The 16,927-nt window shown below is 36.1% G+C and overlaps 1 protein-coding gene and 1 long non-coding RNA gene across 4 annotated transcripts in view; one reads left to right on the top strand and one right to left on the bottom strand.

Moving 5' to 3' along the window:
• Nucleotides 1-16,927, top strand: part of LOC124177131 (GRAM domain-containing protein 2A-like) — a 98,720-nt gene that overhangs the window by 23,260 nt on the left and 58,533 nt on the right. The gene's annotated exons all lie outside the window — the stretch shown is intronic.
• The window catches only part of LOC124177133, a 52,112-nt gene that overhangs the window by 12,993 nt on the left and 22,192 nt on the right, over nt 1-16,927 (bottom strand). The window contains exon 2 of the long non-coding RNA XR_006869528.1: nt 2,773-2,797. This is a non-coding gene — a long non-coding RNA (uncharacterized LOC124177133). The remainder of the gene's footprint in view (nt 1-2,772; nt 2,798-16,927) is intronic.

The following is a 16,927-nucleotide window of genomic DNA, read 5'->3' as shown; positions in this document are numbered from 1 at the left end:
TGTACGATCGTACGCCAGATACTCTGACGATTTTATTTCACTATTTATAAGCTGAGAAATATGAATTTAAACCAATTTTATAATTAAAACTATTTCTGCCTATATGTAATATATTACCCAGGGATGCCCAAACAAGGGTCCCAGAAGAATGGTTGCACTCAGGGTTAACTGTAATACTACATAAACAAAAATGTTGACGCACTAAAAAATAAGATATAAATTTCCACTAAATAAAGAAACGTCAAAACGAAACTTCGAACTAATCGATTGATCGATTAATCAAAGCTGTCCATTAATCGATTAATCGGAAAATCAATTAACTGAAATTTCGATTTTAAAAAATTCACCAACTTGCAAGAGACTTTTTTACGAGTACTGAAAAGTTCGTAGCTTGTGATATTCATAACTTGTATTTTTTTAAATTGATTTTTAATTCCTGATAAGGACAATATAGAAATAAAAAGGTATTGTAGTGCAAACGATTTAAAGATCCACATCGTATATGAAAAAAATTCAACGCTTGAAATCAGTACACCATTATGAACCGGAAACGAACATTAATATTTATGCAAAAATGTAAATCGGTACAAACCACTTCAATAAAATGAAAGAGAATAATTTGGAATCAAATCACTCTACTTGCGTTATTAATTCAAGGAGAAACATAATTTTTGTTTCAGACGCGGTAGAAAAAAAAATACAAGTTACGAATATCGCCAGCTACGAATTTTTCGGTAGTTGTAAAAATAGTCTCTTGAAAAGTGATGAATTCTTTTAAAAAAATCAAAATGCTCCTAGTTGTGAAATAAAAAATATCTTGGGTTTGAAACTGAAAAATCATATGAAAATGAATTTCGACTTGGTTTTTGTATTTTCTTTAGGGAACTACAACTCATATCGAGAAAAAATGACTTCATCTTTTATTTTGATATGTGTTTTTGAAAAAGCTATGAGCATTATAAAAAAAGTTGTGCGAAATTTAAAAAAAACTCATTGTGTTTGGGCGGGTTGAGACAAAATTGTAAAAAAATTCGAAAGACTGCTTTTAATGGGTACAAAAGAGTAAAAAAATTCAACAAAATCAAATATGATCCGGTTCACGGATTGGTCGGTTTCGTATGGAATGCCCCATATACTGCGACAATCCCTTGAAACTCAAAAATCAACCGCGCAGGCGCGAGTTTTATCGGCTGTTCGTGCAAGTTGGTCATCCCGAGTTTCAGCTGTCAAACTGTTTCTGGCGGCGATGTGATTTTTACGAATTTTCGAGGTTAGAATCTCGAATAATTGAGGTAGTGACTCGGAAAGGTTTGGGAAGCATTTGTTATCGGGCCGGAAAGTTGATTCTTCAAAGAACGGTTGGAATTTAATGCTTATGCTCTTTAACGATTCAATCGTACACATTTTGTTTACGTTGGCCCGCCTGCATCGCAGACAAAGATATCGCTGCGGGAAGATTTCGCCGACCAATGAGATCGAATTATTTGGCGCATGCGCAGTCTATTTTCAAGTTTCAAGAGATTGTCCCGGTATGAAGCATGCCGCGCCAACCGAGTAACGCTGCTCTCCATAATCTTGTATGATATTTGTAAAATTGACCTACTTTGTGAAATTTAAATCCTTTGTCGAGGTACTTTGAGGTGTCGAAAACCATTCCTGCGATTTGTTCTGCATATGCGGTAGGGGGCATAGTGTATCACATCTTATCATACATAGTGTAAGTACATCGAGTGTTTACGTAGATTCAACGCAAAACGATAACGACTTGGTACAAAGTAACATGTTACGCTTCATTATAGTGCTCACGTGAGCTGTACGTAAATATTTATCATCCGATACGCATATACGGCATGCTTTGTTAACTGGGTCACATTTTGTAAAAAAAATTTCAGACACCTTTGGAAATTTCCCAAATCATAACGCTGCCGAAATCTTGTTGCGCAGTATTAAAAATTTACATATTTGCAGGTTACTTTGATTTAATTTATATAATACAAAAACCCAGCGGATCTTTCAATAAAGCGTAAATCCACATAGATTTATGTTTTCAGCTGTAGTCTCACCGTCGTTCGGTTTTCGCCTCAGTACCTAATGTATACCTATAGGCTTTCGGGCTAGTCAAAGTAACTGACACTTTACGTGGTCGGTGAAGACTGGTGAAAGCCTGCAACCTTGGATAACGGGCATAGTTGGATAAACATGACAAAAGAACCCCTCCAACTTTTTAGTTGGCATCTGGAGCGACTTGGCTCACATGAAAAATGAAAATATTCGTCCAAACATTATTTGTAACTCTCTAACTCTATCAATACTTATTCTCCTCATCTCATAAAACTTTAATTTTCAAGAATAATTTTCGTTTGATACGAAAAAAAAGATACTGAACGTAATCTGGTTTACTTTAGTACACAATTTTCAAAAAAAAAACCGCATCGTTTCAACGTGATTCTTCTACCAATATCCAGTTTGGCATCAACTTAAAAATACCTGGCTTTGATACATTTTTTAGTTTCCTTTCAGACTACGCTTTGAAATTTAATTTTCAAACGGTGTTACGACAGGGAGATCCAAAAAATAATCGTATTTATTTATATTGAATTGTAATTTCACACAACAATGGCGGCAAACAATTTGATATTTTACATTGTGTTTAGTTTTATACACGTGAATCTTTACGAGACACGCGATCTGTTAGACACCTTATACAAAAGTAGTGATGAGATTCTTGAAATTTGAATCCTGCCACTCAGATTTAGCGGAGCGTTTACTTACCGATGGTTGCCACGGTGAAAGGAATCTGAAAAATTGACCATAGCCAGTCATTTTTAAGTTGATTCCAAACCAAAGATTGATAGAAAAAATATAATAAAATGTTGAAGAATTTTTTGAAAATTTAATTGCGTGTCGACATGAACAAAATAATTACTTTTTGTATTCTTTAATGACGTCCACATCCAGAACTTTTTCAACTTGAGATAGATAACGGTTATCAAAAAAGAGCGATCGATGAAAATGAATATTTCTTGGGCTCGTAAAGAAAGTTGCTCGAGGTGCGAACTGAAAAGCTGTAACCACTTTTAGCATGCTCGTCTCGTTACATTTTTTGATTACATACTCAAAAAAATTTCCGAAGGAATATTGTTCAATAAAAAATGTTCATTGATATATTTTACCTAACTACGGTTTAAATATCGTAAATGTCATTCTAACCGGAGGTACATCAAAATGACAGCCAAAAACTGCTGACTTTTCGGTTTTATACCCGTCGCCGATTCTTCCACGAAACTGGATAAGTTCGGAAACAGCTAGTTTGTGGCGTATTAAAAAATGTACAAAAAGTTATTTCGTTTGTTGATCTGCTTTGGAAAATTCAAAAAAGAAACAAAAAACTTCTAAAGTATTTTGCAAAAAGTTGCTCAGATCAAGTAGTGTTCAGGTATCGCGTATTTTCAGCACTCGTTACAGCACAATATAATATTTTCTACTGTTAAACATTATTTGGGGACTAGCGGTTAGCTAAAGTAGCAGTTTACAAAGTTCGGGTTTTCTATTTTTGGAGTAAAATTTTATTTATGATTCCCGAAAGCTCGTGCGAAATTTTTCGGGAATTTTTTGGTTGATGTCAATATACATATGCAAAAAAAATAGTCGTTTCCCTAACGTATGAAATATACCACACCAAACATATCCAAATCCAAATTTTCGATCTTGCGGGGGGGGGGAGGGTGTGGTCCGCCATCTTGGATTAAAGGTACAAAATATTGTATTTTTCAAAATAATTCCTGATCGGTTGATCCTACGACAAAAATGTCTAATACAAATTTAAAGAAGACTAAATTACCTACGTTTTTTGTAGATACACTTTTTTTTGCAAGTCTGATGATTAATGAGTTACAGTGGCGGAAACGTGAATATCCTTACTGTTGTTCACTGGCCCTACAATGAGTAAGTCACTGAGCTTGCTGGTTCGTGTGGTTTGCTTGCTAGTGATGAAGGATTAAAGCAATTCTGCAATGTAGGTGCTGGTACTGTAGGTGTTATCAATGTTTCTGGACGATACTGCCCATGCCAGTTCCATGGCTTTTGATACAAAGCACCACTTATGGCCTGTTGCTATAAAACGATCCTTTGATCTTGGATTTTTCCCAAGGATCTGACAAGTTCTGGGTGTAGGCTCTTGATATTTTCTTTTCGAGCTGAAATTGTTCTCCTATCAAGTCGTTTCAGATATTGACACTTTTTTCCTCGAGTTTTTGTATGTGTCCGAGAATACTTCACAGCCATCTGACACCAGGCAAAGTTACGACCAGTGTTGCACGAGTCCCGGGTGTGTTTCCCAATATTCTCGCATCAGCAATACAAGCATCGGGAATTTTCAGGTCCACAGAACGATTAATGCAGATAACGTTGTTAACCGGGTTCGTGTCGATGAAGTCTATGGGTCGTCTCCTCGGTTGTGCAGGACATTTATTTTTCACGTACCGCTTCAAAAAATGGCTTCACTTTCACTATTTATGTAGAATTCTACAAATAAGAGACGTCGGTGTGTTTCTTTTGACGATTTCGTACCCCTTTCAACGTTCATGACTCCCGCATTAGTTTTCTATATCTGATATTTTATCTCTAACAAGAGTTTCTTTAGAACTACTGCGTCGTTTATGAATATTCAATCAAGATAGGCACAGCTTAAGCGCTCATGCTGTTATTGCTGTCAGTGAAAAGATGCACAAAAAATTTCCTCAATATCTGACGTATTTGCGAGGAGACAAAATTTTTGGGTGAGAGTATGAATCGAGAACGTATTACTGTTAACATGCTACTTTTCACCCAAAAAATATTTTATTTATGATACAAACATCACCTACGGTAAGTCTAGCTACAAAATTACCTAGGGTGCATCATTCTTGCGTATCAAATTATCGTCCATTGTACATTACATGCGATAACTCGAATAACCTAATTTCGTCGATTGGTTGGTAAAATCACGGACATAATGCAGGAGCGATTCGGTGATATTACACTGTAAAATATATTCTGGTGTGGACTTATATGTGTAGAGCACAATTTGATTTCTATTCAACACTGTTGGTGTCCATGAACACTATCTGGTGCTACATTTCCGAGTCGACTCCGATAATTGTTCTATACAAGCTCATATCGGTTAATTTTGACACGAAATTTTTTACAGTTTAAACTTGCATAAAGCGATGTTTAATAACGTTCACATTTCGCAAGGTTCTTTTCTCGATTGTCAATTTATATACATATACGGAGTGTTTACAGGCGTTTCCATATCTACAGAATATTTTTGCACAAGATAAGACCGGTAATGTAATAACAAAAAAAAAAGCTCTTAGATAACAGTGTACACACGAATACCTAACATCCTCCTCCATGAGTGTCCCGCAGCTGATAGATAACGAATTGGCAGTCATCCATTCGTTAGTATACTGTAGCTCTTTATCGTACGAGGGTTCGAACTCGGGGCAACGGCTTGCAAACAACGCGTGTGGTACCTTAATTCTTACTTTCGTTAGATTTTCTTTCTCTTTATCGAAAATTTGATTTTTTTGTTGCCGCCGAAAACAGTTGGGCGTTACGTATTTTCTTGGTTATTCACGACTTATAATACATGCTTGTAAAACACGTTGACAAATTTCTGTACCAAAAAAATTATAGATCATTGGTACACTTAGTATCTAGTGCCGGGGTTCGCTTTTTATTTCTCTCCAAATATACGATTTCACCTTCGGTATTAAGTGTGCGTATGTGTGTACGCGTGTGCGTTATACGCGTATGCGTGATAATGTTTTGATTATGATTTTGTTTCTACGAGAGTATAGTTGGCGATTGGTGTTTACATTCGGATGAAAGACTGGATTTCATTTCCTTTTGCGATTACTTTACGCCGGTGCTAACGGGGGTGTTCAAATACGTGCGCGAGGATGAAGTGTAAGCCACCTGCGGTGTACGCATGGTTTTGTACGAAAAGTTGGTGAATTTTAAAACAAAAGTTACTCGTGGCACTGAGAGTAGTACGTCGGATGCGAACCAAAGCGAGGAGGGCAAGAATACAACGAAGCATCGAGAGGGAAATCGATTTGGTATGATGGAGTGGCTTCGATTGGAGGGTGCGGGGTCCATCTACCCCGAGGACGCCCTCCGACGACTCTCCTTGTACGCCGTGTCGCCGCGTTTCTTTCGCAAAACCCGTGCATCATGGTGAGTTGGTTGGCAACCGTATTGCTCCTGTTATCCCGTCTCCAAGCAACGACAATTCTGCTCTGTAATGTATTTTTCATGTATTTGTTTCATTCTTCCTCCGTAGGTAAGACAAATTATCGTAGGTACAGTAATGTCCGTTAATACCTTGGGCTTCCGGTTGACTTGCCTTCGATCCGAAACAAAATGCGAGCTCGATTTTGTACAAATTATGTGACAGTGACTGCCGATGCAGCCGACGACGTGAGAGATTGGGAGTCATTGTTACGTAATTCGTGCAGAATCGAACTCGCATTTTGTTTCGGAGCGAAAAAACATGCGCGTGTGTGGAAATTGGAAGGAAGTTTGTAAAATTAACGAAAACACTGAATTTATGTACAATAGATTCACTCACTCTAAATTTTCAAGGGAAATATGATACCTTTGTATTTGCCCAGAATAACCAAATTTTCAATAGACTGAATGCAAAATACTAAAATTGATCAATTTCAGGCTATTTTACCATCGCATTTTATACATTTTCTTAGGTACAAAAATTGACCAATCGAAGCCTGTAACCTGTTTGATGCCAATATCGTAGTTTTTGTATGCTAATATATCGTTTGGTTTTTAATCAATCAGAGACCAGGTATTCACAAATAGCATTTGCATTGCTTCCTCTTACGAGGCACGGCAGCTCTATTATCGTGCTTAGACTATGTCAGCACTGATGGGCCGACGTCCTTAATCGCGGCTTGTGCGTGACTCGATGAAGGGACTTCGGTGTTGGGTTAAAAATGGCAAACAATCGATTTTGTTACGGTAAAAAGTTGAATTAAAAATCCTTCAACGAAAAGTTGGTTAAAAATACTACACATCCAAAGAAAAAAATTGATCTTCTATGACAACAACGCGTGCGCAACTGGATTAAATATTTCAGCAGTAGCGAAGAAAAAAAAGTCTACCGTATTTTTGTGAGGAAAGTTTTGAATTTGAGTAATTTAAGAGACAATCTCGATTTTCGATGTTTTCAGCCATTTTTTTTTTTTTTTAGACAATTCTACGAAATCACCTGTAGTTTCCGACGTATGTGCTCGCTATGACTGTAGCACGAAAAGTGTTCAAAGTTTCTAGAATTCAAAAAATAACATTTCTCTTGCTTGCGACGGTTCGGATTACCAATTTGCTTCGTAAAACGTTACACCGACGAATATAAGTCGTTAAGTTTAAAAAATAACTGCAAAGGCCAATTGCGATCCACCGTTAAATCCTCATCGGCTTCTAATCTATTTTTCTTGGCGTCTAATGTCTGATCAATTAATTAAAGAACATGCCAGAATAAGAAACCAATGTAATCACATGTAGCCACGATTTTAGCCTAATCATATTGGTCAAGATTCATTAAGTTTGTTATTGATGAATGTGATCATGGTCAGGCGATCGATGGATCGACCGATCAACGTTATCATTGATAAAAACGCAATGTCAAGTAGCTATTTTAATGTCTCAGGTACGCTGCAATCATCCTTGTCGACTATCGCGGAGAATTTACGCATCAAATATCTACGTATCAAAGATAAACTTGGATCGGCATCTAATTGGCTACATTTGTTAGTAAACAGAATAGGAATATCACGTTTGGGTGTCGGCCTTAATTTAGATTTTATGTAAACATTTGGCCACCGTTTGGCATTCTCAGACAATAGTTATAACTTGTCAAACTATAACAAATTTGGTAACTCAATAAACTATATGCTGAATAAATGTAGACTGGTATACCCACCACCAGAAAATTGATATCTTTCACGAATCAGCGTTTTTGGAATCGAACTTTTTTTATTTCCTACCAGCAACAACACACTCGCTGCGCATGCGCTTTTCGTTTTTTACTTTTTACTCTTACTCAAAAAACTAGTGCGTACGATCATGCAAGATTCAAATTAATAATTAATTTATATAAGCTATAACCAAATAAGAATAACATGGAATGAAAATCAGTTCAGCAAATTGACAGTTTGACTTGAAATTCGTGCGGTATACTGAAGTCATAGCTTTAAAAATTGAAGTCAAACAATGTTTTCTAAGATCTTTAAATTGCAAAAACTAGCACTTTTCGACATTCACCGCGAAAACTAACACGTTTTAATACAGATTAGTAAAAGTGTAGTATTGCTGGGTATAAAAATCCAAAAACATTGATTATTGGATACAATAGTTGTTACACTCTAGTCGAAAGATTATGCATAGTTTAGGTAAGGACTACTTGATATAAATATAATAAGACCCATTGATATTTATATCGATAAAAAATCTGGAACAAATTTAAAACATCTGTAAAGAATCTGTAAAAATTTTACTTTCTACCTGCATCGTTGCAATATGAAAACAATGAAAAACTTTTCCTACCGCATTTGAAAGCACAGTAAAGTTTTACTTGGCGGTTCGTCCAAAAACATTTCTTCTTTGAGGAAAATTGTCAGCCCAGTGGCTCTTTATAATGTAAAATAAATTGTTCAGCTCTAAGGAGGACCATTCTCAAAGGGCCGAATCTTCCGCAAAAAATATTTGTCGTCTGCTTCTGACCTTTGACACCGAGAATTCCACGAGACTCCGAACAATGTTCAAGCGTTATAGATTGTCAAACTAGGGCGTCCGCATTGTTTTGCAGGAGAATAAGGTAAAACTCATATTGTAGGGCTTCGCATGCGAAGGTCTCACATAATATCGGGGTGAATCTGTTTATTTCTCGTTCCAATTAGCTCCGAGTCTTATGGTCTACATTGGAATTAATAGTCTTGCGCGATTAGCTTGTAGACATTCAATCGTATGCCTGCAAGATTTCGGTTAGAAAGTGAAAAAATCTTGCCACTCTTGAGATCTCTCCCAATGGGAACCGTGTTATGTAGAAAATCGTGTACGTTTCGTTTATTGCAATCAAAATTACAGTGAAGACCCCAAAAAATTTTAGAGCTGATATTTTTGAAAGCTTTTCTTCACGTAGTATTAGATAACTCAATTGACACACCATATCATGTAAAAGGTACAGTACTTTTACAAATGTGTATAAAATGAATATATTTCGCGGAGAGAATAAAAAAAGAAATGTTATCATTTATTAAATCGATTGTAGCCCCCGCCTGATCCCATTTTAAGCACCGCTTAGAAACACAAGTCTTTCACGTCAAAGAACTGTAAAATTTTAGATGATACAGTAATATAAAAATTGAGATGCTGGGAAACGTTGAAAAACAATCTTTTTTTGTGAAAAAACCTGTGTTGCTATGGTTCGTGAGAATCTAACCTGAAACGAATTCAATAATCGAAAACATCTTGGTTCGTATATTTTTTTGGCAACAAGGATAGGATAAAAAATTTAATTTGAAAATTAATGTAAAATAAATGTCGAAAAAATTGATCAATGTACTTCGCCAAAACCGTTAGAGCTAAAGAGCTGAAATTTTTCAAAATTTTTGCATCTTAGTACCTACGTACTACAAGATACCAAAATTGCTGAAAAATGAAATTTTTCTCGTGGATAGTTAGTTAATAATTCATGAACTTGCCCGTATAAAGACAAATGTAAGCCGTATTTTATTTCATTATAATTCCAAAGTACAAATGGAATTTGTATTTTTTATTTAACTAAATAAATAGGTATGACTCGTATTTATTTTGTTTTGATCAGAGAATACGTGATTCGTATTTTATTTCGTTTTCATTACAAATTGCATTGTAATTTATGTGCCTTTATTCACAAGTTACAGATTACAAATATAATTTTTTTTAATTAACTAAATACAATTTTTGTGCATGTCCATACATGAGATAGCCCATACACGTACCTATAACAGTGTCTGAACAAACACTTCACAATGTAATCACATTATTTCATAATTCTTTGATCAATAATGTATTGTATTGAATCTAACGGTTGTCTAATTTTGAAAACTGGAATTCTCTCTCAAATTCTGTATCGCAAGGCTATCACACTTGAGTGCGTAGTCCTCAGCGCAGTACTTGCTTTTGTGTTCTTGGTGAATATGTTTGAAGAGTGGTCAGGATCGATACAACGCTTCTTATTCTAGAACACTAGAACTTCTCTGCGCTTGACCCCAGGCGCTGAGAATCCTTCACGGCCAAAAATTTTGAATTACAGCGTGGGCAAAATGACTTTATAAATAATTTCTAAGCCCGTTTCATTACCATGTTTGGAAAAAAAGTGATGATTCAACCGTACGTTTACGAAATCCGAAAGGAAAATCACTAGTCATTTTTGGGTTGAGGGTTACACTAAAAAGGCTGAACTTGAAAATTTGTCAAATTCATGGCCAGCAACCGTTTTACAATTCCATAAGAACCTCAAATATACGTTCTTGTTTAAGTCTAGGCTTCAGTTCGAGGCCTGTACCCCAATCTCAACTTCTGGTCTTGATATGTACCTCGTGGATTGCTCCATGTTCAAGACAGCAAATATTTCGAATTGTAACAATTACTTTGCTTCACACACATTTTTCGCTATACCTGAAATTGTTTTCGATCGGGGATCAATTTTAAGCTCTTGAAATTCATTCGACAATTTCAGTGAATTTGGAAAATTGACATTTTACTCACCCTGATCAAAAATTTCAATCGAAAATTATTCTGAATAACTCCAAATGCGAGAATATCGCACAAGTTACTTTGCAATTGTTGGATTTCCTTCAAAAAAGCTCTGGTCTGCTGACTTTCGACAGCTTGCAGGGACAGATTCATCGATTTAGAAACAAATTCAGAGTAAAACCAACGTCAAAAACTTTTGAAATCAACTGAAATGAAGTATTCACAAACCCAATTTTCTCATTTTGCATTGCTTTGATAATACGAAGTTTTATCATAACATCCCTATTACTCCTGAAAAATTAGAATTTAGCATTTTGTGATTCATAATTTTCTTCTACGAAGTTCAAATTTATAAACTTGCCATGTGTTCGATGTCTTGCTGCTTATTTCCATCCTAGACCCTTACATCTTTAGTTGGGGCATCTTGATTTGTCGACCATTCCCATAATTTTCAAAAATTTTACCTTCTCTGCCACATTTTCGACCTTGCGCCGTAGTCGAACTTCTTTTTTCACTTGTATAAACATACTAGAGGTATACCCCATTCGTGCCAAGTGGCTCTAATTCACATACACCCATTCCAATCTATTAACCTCGATTCTCGGCTATCTCTGCCGACAAACTTGTCAGCCGTACGTCAAGCTCTAGACTACTCGTACGACACCCCTGCCACTACCATGTCCTATTGGTCTATTGAGAAATTTGTAGAGCATCTGATGACCTAAGACCATGTATTGAGAGGAAACGATGAAACTTAGGAGCCTGAGCGACCGACTACGCATGCGCAAAATAATTCAACTTCATTTGTCGGCGAGATGGTACCACAGCAATATTTTCGGCTGCAAGACAGGGGATCCAACATACTCGAAACGAGGCATGAGGTGTCGAACTCCCCTGCGTCAAGTGACGAATTAAAATTATGATGTTACAATGACTCACAGCACTCACCAGTCATCCATCAATTAAGAATAAAGGTTTATCTACCAATCACAAATCACTTTAGCTGTAAATCTGCTTAATCTAAACGAAGTCGCATCACCTACATAACCTCTATGAACCGAATTTACACATAAAATTTGAGGTGACCCAATAAGTGACTAACCTGCGTAAGAATCCAACAAAGCTTGCGCACGAGCACTACTATCGGTGTACGGAATAAATTGACATTTCAATTGAGATTCACTATGAATTCGTATGTACACACATGACAGTGTGATAGCGTTGCTGACGTAAAATGTACCAAGCACATAATTGCAGTTAATCAATTAACCATGTCACTTTGTTACGTGCCTGCGACATCTCTAAAAGATATAATTGCCGAGGTAGACTAAATGCGTCCTTAAATAAGAGATCAATCATGTCATTGACATTTAACAAATCTACGAAATAAAGTTCTCTGTGATTACGATGCGATGTATCACAAGTATCAAGGTTTGCTGGGAATGCTTAAATTATATTTTACATGCATGAAACACCCTGCGGATGTTCTGAGATATTCGTGAAAAAGCCCACTGCACATTATATATCGCCACTTGGGTTTCCTTCATTCTATTACGCTGCACAATTGTTCCGACACCGTGTTTCATTTTAATCGCCTCAAGCTGATTACTCCGAAACTAAGAAAGATACGAAAAAACGTTTCCTGAAAAATATTTAGCGCATGGAGAGGCAAAGAAGATGAAATAGTCAGATTTAAAAAAAAAATGCAATCGATAAGGTCAGGTGAAGGTCAACTTGGTTTTTTTTTTTTTTAATGAAACAGTATATTTTTTTCATCTGCATTTGAAAGAGCAAATTTCGCATCGAAAAGTACTCGCACGCTTACCACCTAAATTTGACTGGTTATGAGATAGGAGCCGGTCAAGTTGCTACGGAATAAGTTACTAATAACTCGTTTGTTCCGTGGAAATACTTAAGGACTCAAGTATTCTAAAACCGAGAGTTGTCAAAATACTTTTCTACGTGGAGTCTACGAGGTTAGATAAAGGGTAATTAGTATTTTTGTATCGTATTCCATTTATTTGGTACCAAAAAAATAGCGCAGATACGTATTCTATTTTCCAACTTTAGTTGAAATCCTTTGTGACTGTTTATTTATCAGTAGCTTGAAAAGTATCAACGAGAATAACAAGATACTGATAACGTGATAAATAAATATACGCAAATGATTTAAACTAAAGTTATCAGCACGTCGTATTTTTTAAATTATTACTCTCCGATTGATCAGTATACACTAGAGTGTTTCAAAAAAACCGACTATTTTTTTTTTTTTTTCCGAAGAACATTGAAAAATCTTCCGAGTTTCCCTCAAAAATGACCTCGGTAAAATATGAGCTCTTAATATTGATATTTAGAGGTGGCGATTCTCAATTTTCTATTTCCAATTTAAATAACATGGGGAAAAATTTTTTAAAAATTTAGAATCTTATTGCTCGAAAACGAATCAGTGTGAAGATATAAACTAAACATATTCTTGTAGTAAATTTTACGCTCTACAAAAAAGATTTGAATAAAGATTTGCGTAAGGTAAGTCGTTTCGGAGTTATCAGGCCTCAAACGTCGAAACGTTTGAAACAATGATGTTATTAATTTATAAATGCTTCCCGGTATTTTAGTTCAATTCAATAAGCTGGATAAGTCGTACGTGACTCCAAAGACGAAATAAATTCTCATTCATTTTATATTATCCATTTGACTTTCAAGAGCGTTCGGGAGTATTTTTATTTTCGAATAACTGCGTACAAGGTGCCTGGCGTCCAATTATGTTTTGATCCACTTTTCTTCTCGTAATGAATGGTTGATATTTGATAGCCTTCACTCTTTTATACTACAATCTGTGAACTTGTAACTAGTCCGTCTTGATACGTATACTAATCAAGCACGTATGATATCATGAAAATTGATAAATACCGCAAGAAATCCACGTGGACATGAAAAATGACTGAAGTTACAGACGGCTCATCGCCAGTTAATTAAATGGGACGTTTGGAAGCTCCTTGAAACTAGGCAAGGGACGATGCTGGCAGTTTCGGTAAAGAAATATCCTACCCTTACCGACTCAATTAACATTGTTATCCGCATAAGCGTGTCGGTAAGTGTAGGGCACTGCTATTATCCCCGTGCCCGTCCTGCCCTTTATCTTACTTCAGTGAATACCCGTGACTGGGTGTATATTTAACAATCTTCAGTCAACGACATGGATAACCCATCATAGGTGTACGATCAGGGCCTGACAATAGAGAGAACATCAAAGAACATTTCGCTCTATATTTTATTGTTTTTTGCTACCAGATTTTTACAATCCTGTTCAACATTCACACAGTGGTTTAAATGACGGTTATCTTATCAGATACGCCTTGAACTTCTCTACCACAAAGATACGACTGCCGGTACTTGTAATTGGTAAGCGTGATAACTTCGTCATTATGGTATGACTACATGTGTAAAGTTGATCGTGACCCTTGCGATAGTTAATTTTTTTCTGTTGACGTGGTATATGGCGTCACATGGAAACCGATTTAGAAAATTTTAGATTCAAAAAATTCTCTTCGTGGTAGTCTTCAATGGAATAGCGAATGGATACTCGAGGGATAACGTTGCGTAATCCTGCGGAGATGGGTTCTGATCGTGAGCGATCAAGGCTACCCATGTCGTCTGCTGCGCAGGTAAAACAGGTGACAGCAGACGATACCGGTGCCCTTGAATCGATCAGAATCCAGCTTCGTACTTAAATGAACTTATAGCGATGTGTGGGTTGAGAAAAATTAATTGTTTGAGTTATTTAGATAATTTTAAGTATAATTTATCAGTGAATTTTGTGGACCACGGGTGCAATTTAAGAAATGATGAATTGACCAACTTATCATACATCAAGTTTCATCATGTACGAATACTGTGATTAAACCATTTTCTTTTAAGTCCAATACAGAATTATAAAATTACAGAAAATCGAGAAGAATATAATACGAACACTGGGACTGTGCGGTGTCAAAAATTTGATACCGATTTTCTGTATTGATTTTGTATGCTCATGTCGAGGATTACCGAAACATTGTTCTGCCGGTAAATACTGAAATACTGAACTACCGACAAAATATCGAAATACCGATAAAGTACCAAATTACAGATCGGATGCCGAAATACCGAGAAACTGCTAAGCGAATAGCGTATAAAATTACAAACTATTGCACCGAAATGCAGCAAATAGCTAAACGAACCTGTCACCGACCCATCCAAGTGCATTGCATAGCACACATGCTTTTCCGCGATCAACTGTAGTCAAATATACCAAGTATTATAATCTACGAAAATGGTAGTGTTATCTGAAAATACAACATGATACGTGGATTATTCGTAGTATCCAACGCATGGGAAGTACCGTGAAAGCATGAATTACTCGGTTGTTTGAAATCTGCATTCGATATTACTAAAGCTGATCTTGATAACGAAATATTTTGAAAAAAAAACATATCGAAGAAATTCCGGTATACCGAAGTATCACGTAGCACTAATTGTGAGTTGAACACACGTAAGCAATTCATCTGCGAGCATTCGATGTAACAAGTACGATAAAATATAATCTTCCACTGAATCCTATACCTATATATAATCCTATTTATTTGGAATTACGCGCAATTTTCAGTTGCCTTAGTTTTCCACCAACCTCAATCTCAAGTACTTTAGAACCATTAGAATCTCGAAAATCTCGCACGCAGTGTTCTTTCGTATTGTGGACATAAGGTAAGTATGCCAGTTATTGACCCTGTCCCAATTATTGATCTTTTTTGATTGTGTCTGTTTAATCCTTGCTTCTAAAAGTACCAAAAAATAAATTTGCATTATTCAATCCTCTAGCAATTGGTTTTAATCATTGAGAAATTTACAATTTGTGCTGTCAATTTATAATTTTGAAAAATAAGACGGTTATTAATTGGGGCTCAACGTGTCTATCACTGGTACACTTACCTTAGTCTAGTTAAGACTGGGATACCGTAGTCAGTCGTTAACGGTCGCGTTGAATGTCACTCGTGTCTTCAGTCAACGCTCATGTTGACCCGAAAAACTCGCAGCTAGCGTAATTGAGTGCAATGCCGGACGCAAATATTAAAAAAAAAAAGTTCGTCTCACTCAAATATGATCTGGAAAAATGTATTCCTGTTATTTGAATCACTACTAATTGCAGGAATGTATTTTTGGAAAAGTTTTTGAATATTTTTGTTCGCTATCGCATGTATGGAATTGCGTTATCTGCGGCACTTTTACATAGGCTCGGATAGTTGGCTAAATAAGTGATTCATCTCGGTCGGTACAATTCCTGTTTTCAGGATAACATGATTTAAAAAAATAGCAAATGCAAATGTTTTTACATTTCACTGCCAAACGAAAAATTTGAAACTCATAAGATTTTACAGCCGAACGATGGGAATGAAAAATTTTCATGTCCCGTTTAATTTGAATTTCGGGTTCTATCGGAAATGAATCAATTCTCAGTGCTTCTATAATTTTTTATCTTTCTTACTTTGTCTAAGTGAATTATTTATTTAGAAATTTTTTTTTTCTGATTGGTTAAAAAATATTATGTTTTTGCGGGTAAGACTACCACATTGCCCCTTGACATGACTTACTTTGGTGGGTGGCTTCATCCCCTGAAGGTGTTTAATGTGAAGATGTAACATGTTACAAAATAAACCATATCGGAGAGATCGTCATGGGATATCTTCCTTGTCAGTGTGCTTCTAGTGCATAGTTGCAAGGTAGAGCAATGTACCTACTATTGATGAAGATACTTCGTAATTCACTCCGGTATTTAATTGGGGAGGGGAGGTACAGCTTCGACGGTCTAAAATCACACGTATTTTTAGGGGTTTTTTTTAAAAGCAAATAACAACACTTGGAACAACCCGTGTTTGAGGACTTTATTACTTAGAGTTACACGAAGATTTCGGAATTATTTCATTGAAATTAATAATACAATAGCGGCACGACGTCGTTACGGAGTGGATTATTGAGATCACGATAAGCGGCTATCCGTTAATTACGCGCACGTACGAAGGATCAGAGAAAACGAGAGAAACTTGCACGAAAGAGTTCAATGTTTCAGTATATAATTGATTTATTGTCATATATA

The sequence above is a fragment of the Neodiprion fabricii genome, chromosome 3 (genome assembly GCF_021155785.1).
Source record: "Neodiprion fabricii isolate iyNeoFabr1 chromosome 3, iyNeoFabr1.1, whole genome shotgun sequence".
Classification (NCBI taxonomy): Eukaryota; Metazoa; Arthropoda; class Insecta; order Hymenoptera; family Diprionidae; genus Neodiprion; species Neodiprion fabricii.
Note: the sequence above shows the minus strand (reverse complement) of the source record. Positions and strands in the feature narration are given on the sequence as shown.